The sequence below is a fragment of the Macaca nemestrina genome, chromosome 9, assembly GCF_043159975.1.
Source record: "Macaca nemestrina isolate mMacNem1 chromosome 9, mMacNem.hap1, whole genome shotgun sequence".
NCBI classification, from domain to species: domain Eukaryota; kingdom Metazoa; phylum Chordata; class Mammalia; order Primates; family Cercopithecidae; genus Macaca; species Macaca nemestrina.
In genome coordinates this window covers 133,938,283-133,955,217 of record NC_092133.1, presented here as the reverse complement: position 1 = coordinate 133,955,217, position 16,935 = coordinate 133,938,283, and the positions used below count along the sequence as shown (strand labels likewise).

The 16,935-nt window shown below is 39.1% G+C and overlaps 1 long non-coding RNA gene across 1 annotated transcript in view; it reads right to left on the bottom strand.

The window, feature by feature from the left end:
• Positions 1–16,395, bottom strand: part of LOC139356125 (uncharacterized) — a 40,081-nt gene extending 23,686 nt beyond the window's left edge. The window contains exon 1 of the long non-coding RNA XR_011607521.1: positions 16,271–16,395. This is a non-coding gene — a long non-coding RNA (uncharacterized lncRNA). The remainder of the gene's footprint in view (positions 1–16,270) is intronic.
• Between the last annotated feature and the right edge of the window lie 540 nt (positions 16,396–16,935).

Below are 16,935 nucleotides of genomic sequence, written 5' to 3'. Positions count from 1 at the left end.
TTTCTCTTTTGCCAATGAGGAAACTAAGGGGCAGACAAAAAGGTGAGTGACTTTGAATCATTCATCTAAGTAGAAGACAGATGTCTTGCCTCTAGTTCATTAGCAAGGAGAGGATAAAACAAAAAGAAGCTTTAATACAGTAGGTACTAAGAACACCTCTGTCTTGAGCAGATTTAGACCTGCGTGGCTTATCTGGGTTTAGGGGTGGTGAAAGAAAGCTGCATTGACACCTCCAGGGTCCTGTGCTGAGAGTGGGAACAATGTTGCCAAAGGCAACAGTCTTTGCAAGTGGCGAGGGAGGAAAAAGAAAACAGATCAGCATCTTTAGCAATAACAACACATGTATAGCACAGCGCAGAGATAAGTATGTCAGAAACACAAGTGTTTAAGAGGCGTATTCCTCAAGAGAATCCTTTTATATGCTTTAAATAATTCTTAAGTGTGAAATGCAAGTTATGCTTGAACTGCATGTTAGGTATTTTTTCCCTAAAAACCCTCACACTCAATTCGAGGACAAACTCTGCATTTCTTATTACTTAACTAGAAGAGAATATTTTAGATATTCTTCAGCTCCGTTAAACATCAGCACTGACTAAAAAAGTGTATGCCTAGGTGGGTGTTGATTAATGGTGCTAAGAACACTTTGTGTGGGATTTTATGCTAATTACCCTTTATACGCTAACCCATGTCAATTTTAACAATCTAAATTAGCATCTTCTCCTAGGACTCAGGAATGTGAGAACTGTGAAATTGGCTCAGTAAGCTGAGTTAGCAGTGAGAAAATTGAGATGTTCTATATTCCCATATTAACATCTGCTGCTTGTTCAAAGCGTGATCCTTCCAAAATGATGAAGATATTGAAAGAAAAATGAACAGGGATAGGAGCGTTACCACATACTTTATATTTTTTAAAAAGTGCAATATTTGACATTGTCATCAACAGTTCCAGCTAATAATGCCTGGAATAATGGAGTTTTAGTATACAGTGTTTGAGAAATTGATCATATTATTGTTGACACCAATATTTTAGCTTCTCTGCTATTTGTGGCACTTATATAACAGAACAAACTATCAAAGACAATTGGTTATGAAAAATATCAGGTTAAATCACAATAATAATTAACTTTTATTTTGTTTGTTTTTGAAGTAGCTCCAATAAGTAGCACAGGCATTTTCAGGTGATGTTTTATCAAATAAAATACCAAACTCAGACTCTTCAAGAGGAAGGTTTATAGTAACCTCCTATCCCATAAACTAGAATGTGGACTTGGACATATAAAAATCAGAAGCTTAGAAGCGTTAGTTGTAAACTGCATCAGAAAGTCTCTTTCCCCATCATCTTAATGGTCTCATCTAGGTTTGTAAACTACCCAGTTTCTTGTTATAACCTGAAGGACCTAAGATATACACAACAGTGTTTAGAGGACATGGTATTAGAAGCAAAACTGCTCAGCTTCAGAGGAGGATCCAGCTGCTATGAAACCAAGGTCCAGCCAAGTGGTGACTTGGCTGTGTACATATTGTGGTGAAATCTGAACCACATAGTAAACAGTTCTCAGGTCACAGTTAATATAACATATGTACCCAAAATTATTTGAGTTGTTCCCAATATCCAAAAGGTGTTCACTGCTGACAGTTGGGTTTTGAAATCTGGATTCAGGTTAATTTGGATTATTAGTTAGTTGTTCTAGTTTCCCCAGCATTCTGGAGATTACTCCAGTGGGGAGCAAGACCTCTCTATCTCCCCAATTTCCAGTGGTAGAAACAAATTTAGAGAGAATGGCTGCCTCACTGGAGACTGATCTAAGAGCTGTGCAAGAGACTGCAGAGAGGTTTGTGCGGGCTACTCTCTCTGTTCCTAGGAGTTTCCTGGAAGACCCACTGACTCAATGAGGAGTGGAAGGCCAGGCCCTCTGCATGATGGTGGGTGACAGTTTGGGCAGTGTTCAGGTGGGCTATACTCTGACATTCCCTCATTTTCCCTTGTCAACAAAGTCACTAGCTGCTTCCCTCCTCTCCTAGGAATGTCCTTCATGGTTGGAACTTCCTCTATCCTTTAAAATCATCTTCTTATTTCCCAGTAATATGTTCATAGCCCCATGGATTTTGCCACCATACAGTTACAAAAGAAGTAATTTAAGTCATACCAAGACACGTAATTCAAGACCAATTTTGAAGACTAAATGTGAGTGTGGCAGAGGGGAAAACAGCTAGAGTATTTTAGGAGCATCTCCATCTATAACGATCATACTTGAGCATCACAAAATGTATTTAACACAGGCAACATGCCCTATCACAAAATTACACCCCATTAGAGAAGATGGACCATTTTTCACCCATCCCACAAACATGCATACTGCATTTAATTTTACTCCCAAAGAACAACAGTCTTTTCAAACCAAAATGATCTGGGTTCAAATCCAGCTTTTGCCACTTAATAGTTTTGTGAGCTGGGGCAGTTACTTAGGCCCTCTGGGTTTCACTCTCATCATCTGTAAAGTGGGCATAATGTTGTGAAGATTATATCAAAGGCTGGGAATAATGATGAGGGACTCTGAAAACGCCTAGCCCGTGCCTGATGCAAGGGAGGTGCGCTGTGAGTTTGTGCTGTCCTGTGAGTTCCTTCTTTCACTGCCATGCTAACCTTTCCTTGCAGCCAGACTTCTCAGCCTCTCCAACCAAATCTTTATGTTGCTCCTTATGGCTTCTTTGTACTCCTCTTTTACTGTACTGTGTCCATTTTTTGGTCACTTTATCTACTCTGTGGGCTTCAACAAGGTTATTATGCCAATAATATGGTTTGGCTTTGTGGCCCCACAAAAACTCACTTTGAATTGTAATAATCCCCAGGTGTCAAGGGTGGGGTCAGGTGGACATAATTGAATCATGGGAGCTGTTTCCTTCATACTGTTCTCATGGTAGAGAATAAGTCTCACGAGAGCTGATGGTTTCATAAATGGGAGTTCCCCTGCACAAGTTCTCTTGCTGGCCACTGTGTAAGACGTGCTTTTGCTTCTCCTTTGCCTTCCACCGTAATTGTGAGGCCTCTCCAGCCATGTGGAACTGTGAGTCCGTTAAACCTCTTTCCTTTATAAATTACCCAGTCTTGGGTATGTCTTTATTAGCAGTGTGAGAACAGACTAATACAGCCAATGAGTTATAAATTGTATCTCTGGACCACATATTTTCCAATCAGTCTTGTCTTTTCTTTTTTCTCTTCTCTTTTCATTTTATTTTATTTTATTTTATTTTATTTTTGAGACTGAGTCTCAGTCTGTCTTCCAGGCTGGAAGGCAGTGGTGCAATCATGGCTTACTGCAGCCTTGACCTCCCCAAGCTCAGGTGACCCTCCCACTTCAGCTTCCTGAGTAGCTGGGACTACAGGCATGTGCCACCACACCAGGCTAATTTTTGTATTTTTTGTAGAGACGGGGTCTTGCTATATTGCTCAGGCTTGTTTCGAGTCCTTTATTTCTCTGAAGCCTCCTGGACATTGTAATAGATTTCCTTCAGGCATCCCTAACCCAAATATTTTAATATAAATGGTATTTAATTCTGTCTTGATTTCTGATATAAAGAGACAAATCCTATTAATCACATCTCCTGGATGTCACTTGAATCCGTATTTCCCTCTTGACTGCCATTGCCACTGTCCTAATCCAGATGTCTCTGTCCTTCTGATTCCCTACAACAGTCTTCTAACCCTTCTGATTCCCTACAACAGCCTTCCTGATTCGAAGACACACGCTTGCCCACCCCATGCCGTCTTGAGAATCCCATTCCAATCAGACTTATCTTTCTGTTAGGTAATCATAGCCCTATTACTATTCTGGCTTAATTCATTAAAAAAAAAACTTCATTACTTGGGATAGAATTCGATCTCCACTGCATGGCACCGACATTCCTCTCTTCTGCACCTTTAGCTCATTTTCCTTGGCCTGAAACATGCATTCTTCTCTGCTCAGCCTTTTGAATTCCTGTCTGTATTCGAAGACTCCACTCAGGTCCTCAAAACAGCTATTCTTGATACTCCTGAGGCAGTATTGTGCTCCCTGGAATTTTGTACATACCATGATAACAGCATTTAGCCATTTGAAAGAGATTGGATGCAAAAAAATCATTGCAATCAATCTGATGAGAGCACTCCGAAAGCAATATTTGCTTCTGACTCATTTCACTTTCCCAGAACCTGTCACATAGTAGGGATTGATATTGGAATGAATGAATGAAGTTCCTTTCTATCCTGATCTTGGCAAACTAAACCGCATGTGTTCTCTTTCTACTTTTACTTATGTGCTCAGGGGCTGCTAGGTATTCCAACAGTAATGAATTTGGCCCCTGTCCATTCTTTTATTAAAATAAAGCAGGCTTCCTGCCAAACCTGACTTTAATCTTAAAAATCTCTGTCTTCAGAATAAACTCTTGCCCTCTGTCCTAGTCAGAGAAACTTCAATCATCTTGCTTTTATTTTGAGGAAGAATTGCTCAATCGTTTCTTATATATAAAGATTTCTAAACCCCCAGGAACTTATGAAAGATTAGATCATAGACTTTAAAGGGGATTTGATAACAAAATCATCCCTAATAAATATCAAAAAACTACTTAATGCAGTTATCCCAGTTAAGCATCAAAAATTAAGTTTTTGTTAGATACACAACAGATTGATACCTGTACTGTGCTTACTGGTCTGAAAAGTGCAGTGAAATGACCAAATTTCTTAGTATGCCACATACATTTAATGAAGAAAAGCTGCACATCTCTGAACTACTGAACTACATTTTTCATCATTTTTGTCTCATTTAAGCTACATTCAGAACTGTACAAAATGTTGCCATCATTTCTTTCATTGAAGCATTTACACGTCTGCAGTTGAAGCTATTTCTTGCAAACTTGATCTTTATTAAATATATCTGATTTATGTTCTGCAGGCTTGAGAAAGGTCAAATTAATTTCATCATCATTTCTCTTTCCACTGGCATCTGTTGTGCAGCATGGTACTGCTGTTATAAATAAGGCTTCCTCCTAAGGAACAACATGGTGTCTTAAATTATATCCAGTGCCACAAATGATTCCAACTCCAGTTCTAATCAGGCTCCATGGCTCTGGCATGCCACATAGGGTCCTTTGGAAATCTGTTCTAATATATCTTATATTTCAAAGAATTGTGCATCAGAAGTTGACTTACAAGAAAAAAAACTAAAGAACAGCACGAAAATCATATATTCACTCAAGACAAAGAAGAAATTGCAAGAATAAACTGGCTTTGAATATATGCATGAACATATGTTTAAGACTCATAGTTTTGTAGACTCTATCATTTTCAGTTGCCTGTATCTGCCTACTGTAACCCATCCATTTTGCCCCAAATCAGTAAGAGCTCTTGCAAGCAAATAAAATGTCAAAATACTTTTCTTGGTGCGGTATGGCCGATATAAATATGAAGATCCTCGAACTTGAAGTATAGTCAACAAAATCACCTCAAACTGTGCATCAAACTTTGAAAAGTTGTCCATCAACAAACGGCAAAAAAGAAAAAGGAGAATTAGCTCCACTTAATTCTGGAATTAGTTAAGGAGAATTAGCTCCACTTAATTCTGGAATTAGTTTTTCTATTGCAGATTGGTTATTTTTGCATTGTATTTTCCTACTGATTAGTTTATTAATGTAGATAAAGTATTAATTTGGCCTTATTATCTTGAAGCAATTTAATCACCTTATAGAACTTTTATACCTTCTAGTTGCTTTTTTAGGAGATTGCCTTGCATGTTTTCAGTATCAAGACATCCTTTGAACATGATGGCAAATTTGTCTATTTTTCTTCCCATCTTTTTTAATTCACTGCCCCAAATCACCAGAAGTGATAGTGTAAAATACAAATCTTTGGTTCTAGCTCCCAAGTGTAAATAAAATGATATTAGTAAATATACTCAATACTTATTGTACTTGATAACTTTTTAAGGAATCACCTTAAGATAATCTACCACTATTTTCATATGTAACACTTCTTAAAATTAAGAATGAGCCTGGATGCAGTGGTTCACACTTGTAATCACAATGTTTGGGAGGCCACGGTGGGAGGATCACTGGAGGCTAGGAGTTCACAGACCAGTCTGGGCAACATAGCAAGACCCCATTTTTACAAAAACATAAAACAATTAACTGGGCAAGGTGGCCTATACCTATAGTCCTAGCTACTCAGAAGGCTGGGGTAGGAGAAGCACTTGAGCCTGAGAGTTTGAGGCTACAGTGAGTTATGATCATGCCACTGCAGTCTAGCTTGGGTCATAGAGCAGAAACTGTTTCTTAAAAAAAATAAGAATGACTTACGAATTTTAACAAGTGCCTTTCAACAATTATTGTAACAGTACATTATTTTTCCTTTGACCAAAGACAATAGTGAATTATAGCTGTGTAAACTTTTAAAATCAATAATGGGAGAGACAGGAGTCTGTATAGGGCAGAAGGGTTCCGCAAAAGAGGGCTATCTTCCACCTGGAAAATAATAGTGATTATATAGGAAGGCCTTCTACGAATGATTAATCGGATGCAATTTCTTGATCAGCAATTGAATTCCTCAGTTCATAAGTATCATAAGGTTCACTGCAAAATGGGCAGAAATATTGGTGATTCATGGAGTAAGTCCCAAGATGTGCTTGCCTAGTCAAAGAAAAATCAGAAGTAGACAAAGAAGTGACAAAATCCAATGGGCAAATAACATACGTTTGTTGGAGCACTAAGGAAGCATAAAGGTAACTTTCTACAACCATTAGAATCCTGACGTCACCACCACCACCATCCCCCTTCACACAGGGACCGAACAGCAACATGGCTTTTAAAAAAGACTCATGAGAGAATTCATGTTCATCCTGAATTACTTCAACCGGAATGAAAAGGAAAATTATCGACTTTATGATTGGAAATTAACTGCAATATTAGCTAATTTGCCTGGACATGCTCCCAGCTACCCCGATTATTTCTCAAGTGGAGTAGAGGGAGACAAAAATAAAGGGAAAAAATCATGAATGCTTTGTTCAATAAAAGTTGTGTTGACACGTGGAACTCAGCGAGGATGTGTAAATGACACCAGAAAGTGTCCAGACTGCCAATATATGCCATTTATCTACGATTGCAACTATACAATGAGCAGGCATTATGATAATGAAATTGATTTCTGGAACATTGTGTCGACTCTTGAGGCAGGAATTGGATTGTAACCAGAAATAGAGGCTCTTGAAGAATATGATGTGGCTTGAGAGTTGAATTAGTTTCCTAGAAAGAAACTTTGTCATACTATTAGGTACTTTTAGCCATTCCCAATTATTTTCATGCCCAAGAAAAACCACTATAAACCAGACAAAGTAATTTTCACTGCCACTTGCCCAAAGCCTCGTATAATTTGCTGCAACTGCCTAAGCCTTCATTTCCTGCTAATAATGGAGCCTTAATCCTGCCCTTTGCAGGGACAGTGGAAGTTATTTATGATCCCTAGAGCACCACTTCAAAGAAGATTCTAGAGAAATAAAAAACATCGAAAAAGCACTTGCACACCACTTACCAGACCATGCGGGACTTCTTTACCAAACTGCACAAGATTCTGCAGCTTTGGGATAAGAGGATTTTTCAATCCATTATTCTGTTCAACTTTGTCAGAAATGTACTTTTCTGTTTATTCACATATTTAAACTGTCTAACATCACGCATCTGAAAAATGACAAAAATGTGGACAAACTTGGGAGGTAAATGAAGAATAATAGCATGGGTGTAACTTGGGAATCCCAATGACTAATAATGAATAAGATATTGCCAGAAAATGCATTAGGAAATGATTGGAATCTCAGTCCACAAACTCAAGTCTTTTTTGAAAAAATACATTACTTTTGTTATTTACTTTACATAAAGTTTACATGACTCTGACAACATATCATACCATTTTCCATGGACCTCTTTTCTTGGATACTATTGTGGCTGACTCTCCCTATAAAAGGTCAGGCTCTAGGAAGTCAGTATGGAGCCCATTTTTGGGGCAATGGATGAAATTTCCAGTTCACCATGCTTTCTGCTGACATTCATATGTTTTATTTTTTCAACAAGTCATTTTAGAACCCAGTAGCATATAACATAGAACTTTAGATTGCAAATTTTCCTAGACAGTGAATCTAACTTCTGGCACCAAATAACTGGTTAACTTTAGGAGAGTCACTCAATTTCTGTTTTCTCAGTTTTAGTTCAGATGGCCCAAACGGCACATCATGAAACTCTGTAAACAGCAGATGTGGTACACTCGTGTCTTGTCAAGTGGAACGGGGACTGGCTTTCCTGGGACAGCTAGAAAAAAGCTCTCTGAAGATGCTAAGTTAGAGATGGATGCTGCATGAGGAGAGAGATGAAAGGCAAATCGTCTCAGACACAGAGGAGAGAACATGATGCAGCCTGAATGAAAAACAGGGATGAAAATAGGATGAGAGCGACAAGACCCCAGGGCGAGTGTGGAGAAGCAGGCAGGGGATGGAAGTGAGAAGAAGTTTTAAAATGGGGCTGACTTTGACTTGATTTAAATTAAGCAATAACATAGGCCAGACACAGTGGCTAACACCTATAATCCTAGTTCTTCAGGAGGCTGAGGTGGGAGGATCACTTGAGGCCAAGAGTTCAAGACCATCCTGGGCAACACAGTGAGATCCCATCACCATAAAAAATAAAAATACATTAGTGGACGTGAGAGTGTGTGCCTGTGGTCCCAGCTACTCAGGAGGCTGAGTCGAGAGGATGGCTTGAGTCCAGATGTTTGAGGCTCTCAGGAGGCTGAGTCGAGAAGATGGCTTGAGTCCAGATGTTTAAGGCTATAGTGAGCTATGATTGTGCGACTGTACTCCAGCCTGGGTGACACAGCAAGATCCTGTCTCTTAAAAACAAACAAAAACCAACAAAAAACCAGTCATATCTATTACATAGAAAAGACTGAAGGAAGGCCAGCATGGAAGAAGATAAGAAGCAACAGTAGAGAAGATAGAGAGTGGTTTGTCCAGGGCAGAAGCAGTGAAGATGACAAAAGTGAACAGAAATGCATTGAACAGGGCAACAAGATAGGGCCACTTCCCAGGTGATTGGAGAGTGGCCAATGTTGGCCTGAAGAGGGGAATCCAGAATGACTCCTAGATTTTCATTGTTACTGAGCAGGTGGCAACATTGGGAATACCGAGGGAAACATTTCTTTTGGAGGACAGGGGGCTGTTAAGAAAACAAGTGTTCCGTTGACAAAGCGCCTTCATTGTCTATGCCTACAATGTAACCTTGGAGCTGGGTGTGCTCTTCTGAGAACTAGAACTCTCTGGGGAACCTGGGGGTCCTGGGATTCCCTCTCGTTAGAGGATCTCATGGTGATTCTTCTTTTCAGCCTTTTCAAGGAGCAAGGTCAGGTTTGCTAGGCCCCACAGGTTAAGACCCACAGACCTCTCCCTATGTGAACAGGAGGCAGCTTCTCTCTTCTTCCTACTTTGCTCAATTGTTGCTGTCTCCTTCCTCTACCTTACATGGCTCAAAGGGATTTTTGCAAAACAATATCCAAGAAGTATTAGAGTAAATTTCTGCATTGGGTCCTGCTTCTTATCTCCTCCAAGCTATGGAGAAACTGTTTGACACCACTGTTACCTCTTGACTTGGGAGAAAGGAAATAAGAAACATATGACTTATTTATTATGAAAGGCTCATATACACAAAGCAACCAGCAAATGCTAAAGGAGCTGAGAAACCAAAGAAGGAGGCAGACAAATCTCGTGTGTTGCTATTGGGTGATTTATGAAGGGAACTTACAGACAGAAGCATGGTCTTGGATAGTTGTAAGACAGGTAGATTTCTGCAGTGTTCCTTCCCATACTCAGGGCTTAACTACGGTAGGGAAAGGGTTTATGTGCTCCAGCAAGACAATGAAAGGCCACCTTCCAGAACAGGTGAGAATACTATCTGTGTCATTGTCTATAATTTATGCAATAACATCAGGGTTACTCTGATCCATGTTCTTACCGTAGAGACAGTAAATAAAGTAGGAATCAGGAGGCATTCATGGGACTGGCGCTCATCAGAGGTTAACATGGTAGATTAGCATCCAAGATGAAGTCGCTTTTGTCTCCACGATGGCAAAAGTAAACATAGATTAATATCCACAAATATTCAGCTCCATTGAATATGAAAAGAAAGCGTCTTTCATCTCCTGAACCCCTTTCTCTGTTAAATAATCCCCCTTAGGGGATTTTACTCACAATTTGCCATCAGCTTTGGGCCTATGACACTTCATTATCCCACTGAGGGCCCCGTAAAATATTTATTCATTGAATAATTCCAAGCTTACTATTGACTACCCACTCAAGAGTAAGCCTGAATGTACTGGGTTACTATGTATCTATAATCCCTGTGTCTTGTGCTAAAGCCTTTATATATCCTCACACATTTAATCTTCAACACCACCCTCATCTCCAGCCTTCACTTTTGATTAAAGAAACTCAAGAATTTAAATGAGCCATTCAAAATTATTAAATCAGCTGTTCATAGTTAAAATTATTGGGTTAGGCGGTGTACTTCCTGCACCACACCCATTCTTATAATCTAGAGAAGGAGGTAGAAAATATTCAAAGAGTGAGTCGCATAAGGGAAAGATACTTGGCATGAGTAGAGCATATGATCAAAGGATTTGTGCCTGTGTGAGATGTCAGGAGGACTTCCTGGAGGAAGTGACATTTGTATTTTGCTAGTGGAAATCTTGACGATAAAGAGCTATTGACACACAAATATGAATAATTAAAACAATAGCATTTCAAGTAACTTGACTTTTACTCCACTTTTGTAGTCACCCCTAAATAATTAAAATAATTATAATATCATCAGGTGGAAGCCTAATTTAGTAGAATTGTGGCTTTATTTGTAGGGTGTGTGCCTTTGCACAGCTGATTTAAATTTCCTTAGTTCCTTTACTTAGAGGTGGAGTGTGGAGATGAGGGTGAAGTTAGAAGATTAAATGGGATGATGCAGAAAGGTTTTTTTAGTACAGGGCACAGGGATTATAGATACACAGTAAGTGGTAATTCTCTTTCATCCTTCCCCACTTTGTAAGCCTAGTTTGTTGTTGTTGTTGTTGTTTGTTTGTTTTTTGTTCTTTGAGACTGGTTCTTGCTCTCTCACCCAGGCTGGAGTGCAGTGGTGCAATCTCTGCTCACTGAAACCTCCACCTCCTGGGTTCAAGCGATTCTCCTGCCTCAGCCTCCTGAGTAGCTGGGATTACAGGCACCTGCCACTATGCCCAGCTAATTTTTGTATTTTTAGTAGAGATGAGGTTTCACCATGTTGGCCAGGCTGGTCTCAAACTCCTGACCTCAGGTGATCCACCCACCTCGGCCTCCCAAAGTGCTGGGATTACAGGTGTGAGCCACCACGCCCGGTAGACCTAGTTCTTATTTACTCACTTGCAATCAACATGTACTAAACTCCTGCAAGACGTTAATCTCCATGAAGGCAGGATCTGTGTTTTCATTTTAGATTCGTCAGCAGAGCATTGTTGCTGGATTATGCACATCTGTTCAATAAATGTACTTGCATGCTTGGTTATTTATTCACTTTAATAGACTAGGCAATTACCACAACTGACCATGATGTGGAAAAAGACATTCAAAAAAAGAGTATAACACTGATTCTTATTCCCAAGACAAAGAAGATAGCGATGAATGGAAAGCTGACACCCTAAAAATGCCCAGGGTTTGACAAAACCTGTGGAAGTATGGTGACACACACCTAAATTGCCATATTTCTGTTTTTTAAAATCTTAGGCATATTTTATTCTGAGCTTCATTTAAACTGCTTCTTGACATAGTTACTGCTTCTATGATGTAATATGAGTCAGGTAGAATGACATTTCTGGGACTACTTTGTTTTCCACATTTAATTGATTTTGTTTGTTTGTTTGTTTGTTTGTTTGTTAAAGACAGTCTCACTCTGTTGCCCAGGCTGGAGTACAGTGGCGTGATCTTGACTCACTGCAACCTCCACTTCCCAGGTTCTAGCAAGTCTCCTGCCTCAGCCTCTGGAATTGATTTTTTTTTTTTAATTTTGATTTCAATTTTTTTCTGAGACAGAGTATCGCTCTGTCACCCAGGCTGGAGTGCAGTGGTATAGTCTCAGCTCATTGCAACCTCCGCCTCCCGGTTTCAAGCAATCCTCCTGCCTCAGCCTCCTGAGCAGCTGGGATGACAGGCATGTGCCACCACACCCGGCTAGTTTTGTATTTTTAGTAGAGACGGGGTTTCGCCATGTTGGCCATGCTGGTCTCGAACTCCTGATCTCAGGTGATCTGCCCACCTTGGCCTCCCAAAGTGCTGGGATTACAGGCATGAGCCACTGCTCCCGGCCACATTCGATTGATTTTTAAAAATTCTCAGAAAACAAGACTCTTTCGAAATATCTCTGTCAATGCTGCCGGTGACATTACACTGTGCCCACTTTAGTGTTTGGTTGAACTTGTTTCTAGCCTTCCAAATCAGGTCCAATAAAAACATATTGGAGGGGAGAAACGGAATATCGCCACCAATGTTTACCATCAAGATCACATTCAAAGAACAGTTCACACTAGGTCAGTGTAAAATATTGTGCAGGCCCGACTGTTAAAATGATGGAAAACAAATCTCAAGGCATTAAAAGGTGGTAGCTGAGAGGATGTCTTTCACCAGATATGTGTAAATTTGTAAGTTTTGTGTAAAGTATATTTGCTTATTTTCATAGATACATGTTTTTAACTAGATTTTTATTCTCGTAGATGAGTGAAATGTTTCCTAAAATCGAACTGAAGCTTTCAGGGCAGTGATCTGACACTCTTCTATGATATTTTTTCCTGGTAGGTTGATGGAGAAGAATTTGTCAGCATTCTCCATATACCCCTCCTCCAAATGAACGTAAAATCTCCATTCCTTTGGTTAAATACAGTTTAGGTATTCCATTTTGTATCTTTTCTTTAAAATGTTGGGGCTGGGCATGGTGGCTCATGCCTGTAATCCCAGCACGTTGAGAGACCAAAGCGGGAGCATGACTTAAGGCCAGGAGTTTGAGTCCAGCCTAGGCAACATAACAAGACCCCATCTGTAAAAAAAAAAAAATTTAGCCAGGCATGGGTGCACACCTGTACTCCTAGCTACTTGGGAGGCACAGGTGGGAAGATCCTTTGAGCCCAGGAGTGGGAGGCTGCAGTGAGCCGTGATGACCACTACACTCCAGCCTGGCAGACAGAGGGAGACTCTGTCTCAAAAAAATAATAAATTGAGGCCAGGCGCAGTGGCTCATGCCTGTAATCCCAACACTTTGGGAGGCTGAGGCTGGCAGATCACAAGGTCAGGAGATCAAGTCCATCCTAGTAACACAGTGAAACCTTATCTCTACTAAAAATACAAAAAATTATCCAGGCATGGTGGTGGGCGTCTGTAGTCCCAGCTACTCGGGTGGCTGAGGCAGGAGAATTGCTTGAACCTGAGAGGCAAAGGTTGCAGTGAGCCAAGATTGCGCCACGGCACTCCAGCCCGGGCAACAGAGTAAGACTCCATCTCAAAAAAAAAAAAAAAAAGACATTTTAAAATTAAGGATTAATTTTGTATCCTTAGAAATGAGCTCATATTTAGTGTACAGTTTGATAAGTTTTGACCAAAGTGTACACTTGTGTAACCCACACACCTCCCAAAAGCACTGATTATTTCCATCATTCTAGAGAGCTCCCTTTTGCTCATTTCCAGCCAAATATACCCTTCCCCAGGCAGCCACTTTCTAACTTGTATTACCCTGGATTTGTTTGGTCTGGATTCAGACCTCAAATAAGGGCTATCATAGTCTCAGTGCTTCGTGTATCTTGCAGTTAATTTTTTTCACACAGCACAAATCTTTTGAGATCCATCCGTTGCTGTTGTCAGAGATATCAAATGTTGCTCCTCCTGTTGCTGGATAGTATTCCACGATACGTCGCAACTTGGTAATACATCTGTTATTGCCGTTCTTGTGTTTAAGTCTACCATTTTGTTTGGTTTCAGTTTGTTCTATCTGCTATTTGTTCCTGTGTTCTCTCTTTTCTCACTTGCCATAGATGAATTGAAGTTTTGTTGTTTGTTTTAATATTTTACTTTATGTCCTCTTTTGACTTCCTAAAAATTTTGAAATAATTATAGATTCATGGGAAGTTGCAAAAGTAATAAATAGATTCCCGGTAACAGTAACCTCGCTCCTCCCAATGAGAATATCTTTATGTAACTAGAGTATGATATCCAATCCACAATGTCAACATTGGTACAATCCACAGACCTTATCTGGATCTTACCAGTTTTACACGCACTTTGTGTGTGTACACGTGTGTGTATGTAGTCTTGTGCAACTTTATCACATGTGTACGTTCATGTAACCCATTACATTCAGTAGAGAAATTTCTCCATTACCACAAAGATCCTCCGTGCTACCTGTTTACAGTCAGACCTGTCTCCTTTTCCCCAGATCTCCAAGCCCTGGCCATCACTACTGTGTCCTACATCTCAATAATTTGCCCTTTCAAGAATGGTATATAAATTAAGTCATTCAGTAGATAACCTTTTTGGATTAGCTTTTTAAATTCAGAATAATTTCCTTACGATTCATTCAAATTTTTGTGTTGTTACTAGCCAACTTTTAAAAATTTTTTGAGTGATACTCTATTGTATGGGTGTACCACAATTGTTTAAATGATTCACTCTTTGAAGGTCTTTGGACAGTTTTTAGCTTTTGGCTAATACACAACTTTTATATAGACGTAAGTTTTATTTCTCTGTAAAAAATGCCTAGGAGTAAAATTGTTGGATTTCATGGAAAGTACATGTTTAGTTAATTTTTTAAAAAACCTGCTAAACTATTTTCCAAAGTAGCTGAGCCATTTTACATTCCTACCAGCAATGTATAAGAAATTAGATTTTTCATAGGTTTACCAGCATTTGGTAATGTAACTTAAAAAAATTTTTTTAGCTGTTCCAATAGCTGTATTGTGATACCTCATCGTGGTCTTAATTTGCATTTATCTAATGGCCAATTATGTTGAAAATATTTTCATGTGCTGAATTTCCATTTAAATATCCTCTTTGGCAAAACGTCTGTTCATTTCACCTATTTTCTAATTGGGCCTTTTAAATAATATCTTACTGTTGCATTTTGAGAATTCTTTACATATTTTAAGTGTAAGTTATTTGTCAGATATGCAGTTAGCAAATATTTTATTCTGTAGTTTGTAGTCTTTTTATTCTCATAACACAATATGTTCTAGAAGTAAAGTTTTATTTTTGATAACATGTAGTTACTTGATTTAATTTATGCCTCAGGGTTTGGTGTCATATTTAAGAACTCTTTACCAAACCTTAGGTCTCAAAGATTTTCTCCTATGTTTTCTTCTAAAGGTTTGATATTTTTAATGCTTTACAATTAAACTATAATCTATTGAGAGTTAATTTTTGTGCAAGATGGGAAACTTAGATCCAGGCTTCCTTCCTCTGGGCCCATGGATGTCCAGTTGTTCTCGTATCATTTTTGGAAAACATTGTCCTCTTTCCATGGAATTGCTTTTGCACATTTGACAAATGTCAGTTAATTGATCATATTTGTGTCAGTCTCTTTATGGATTCTCTATCTATTTCATTGATCTATGGGTCTATAGTACTACATTGTTTTGATTAATGTAACCATATATTAAGTTTTGACATCTGGTCAATTCCTCTCACTTTCTTCTTTTTCCAAAATTGTTATAGTTATTCTAATTAGTTATTATAATTACTAATCTAATTATTCTAATAACTAATTCTAATTAGTTCTAATTTTTTTTTTCAAATAAGCTTGCCTATATCTAAAAAAACAGCTTTGCTGGAAAGATGACAGGAATTGTATTAAACCAGTACATAAGTTTGGAATAGAATTGACATATTATGTTGACTTTCTTAATCCATGGATATGTTCTGGCTCTTCAATTTTAAAAATAGAGACATGAGTGTATATATAACATAATATGCTCTCTCTATATATATGTTTTAAGAGATAGGGTCTCACTGTCACCCAGGCTGGAGTACTGTGTCACGCTCATAGCTCACTGCAGCCTTGAACTCCTGGGCTCAAGCGATCCTCCTACCTCAGCCTCCCAAGCAGCTGGGACTACAGGTGCTCAATACCAGGCCTGGCTAATTGTATACTCTTAGTCTTATAACTATTAGTAAAAGTAACCAACACATATACATTTGTCTCATACATTTGCTGCTGCCAGGTGGGGACTAAAGCTCAGCTCTCCACTGGACGGAGTCAACACCAAGGAAGGGTCAAGGGAGGAGTTACTTGTAGCACCTCATTGCTCCTGGGAGAGAAGAGAAGTTCAGCTTCTCCTTAGATTCCATTGACAACATCACAATGCAGGAGATGATATCACCAAATTGATGTTCTATTCTCCTACACCAACCTTGTACCAGTCCCTTCACTCCAGGAATCAAGGTTTTCTCGGGGCTTTGACACTTATTTCCAGTCACCTGCTGGGGGTTCTAGGTTACAGGCTTTTCCAGTGCACCATGTGGTACATATTGTGTTATTTCTAATGTCTTGAAGTTCCTAGCCAGGCTGATTTTTTTCTGTCCACATTTCAATGTTTCTGTGTTTGTTTCCTGTAGTATGGCCAGGGTTTTTCAGTTATAACAGAGAGAAATAGCTTGGAATGAGTCTACCCCTACTTAGACAGAACTGGAAATCCCTCTGTCCACTTTCCCATTAAGACTTTCTTGTTATTTCATAGTGATTGCTCTAGAGAGTATAATATGATCTTTAACTTATCACATTCTATCTTCAAAGAATATTCTGCTTCTTAATTAAAAAATAAAAATCTTACAACAGTATGCTTCTAATTACCAGTCTCCCAAACTTTGTACT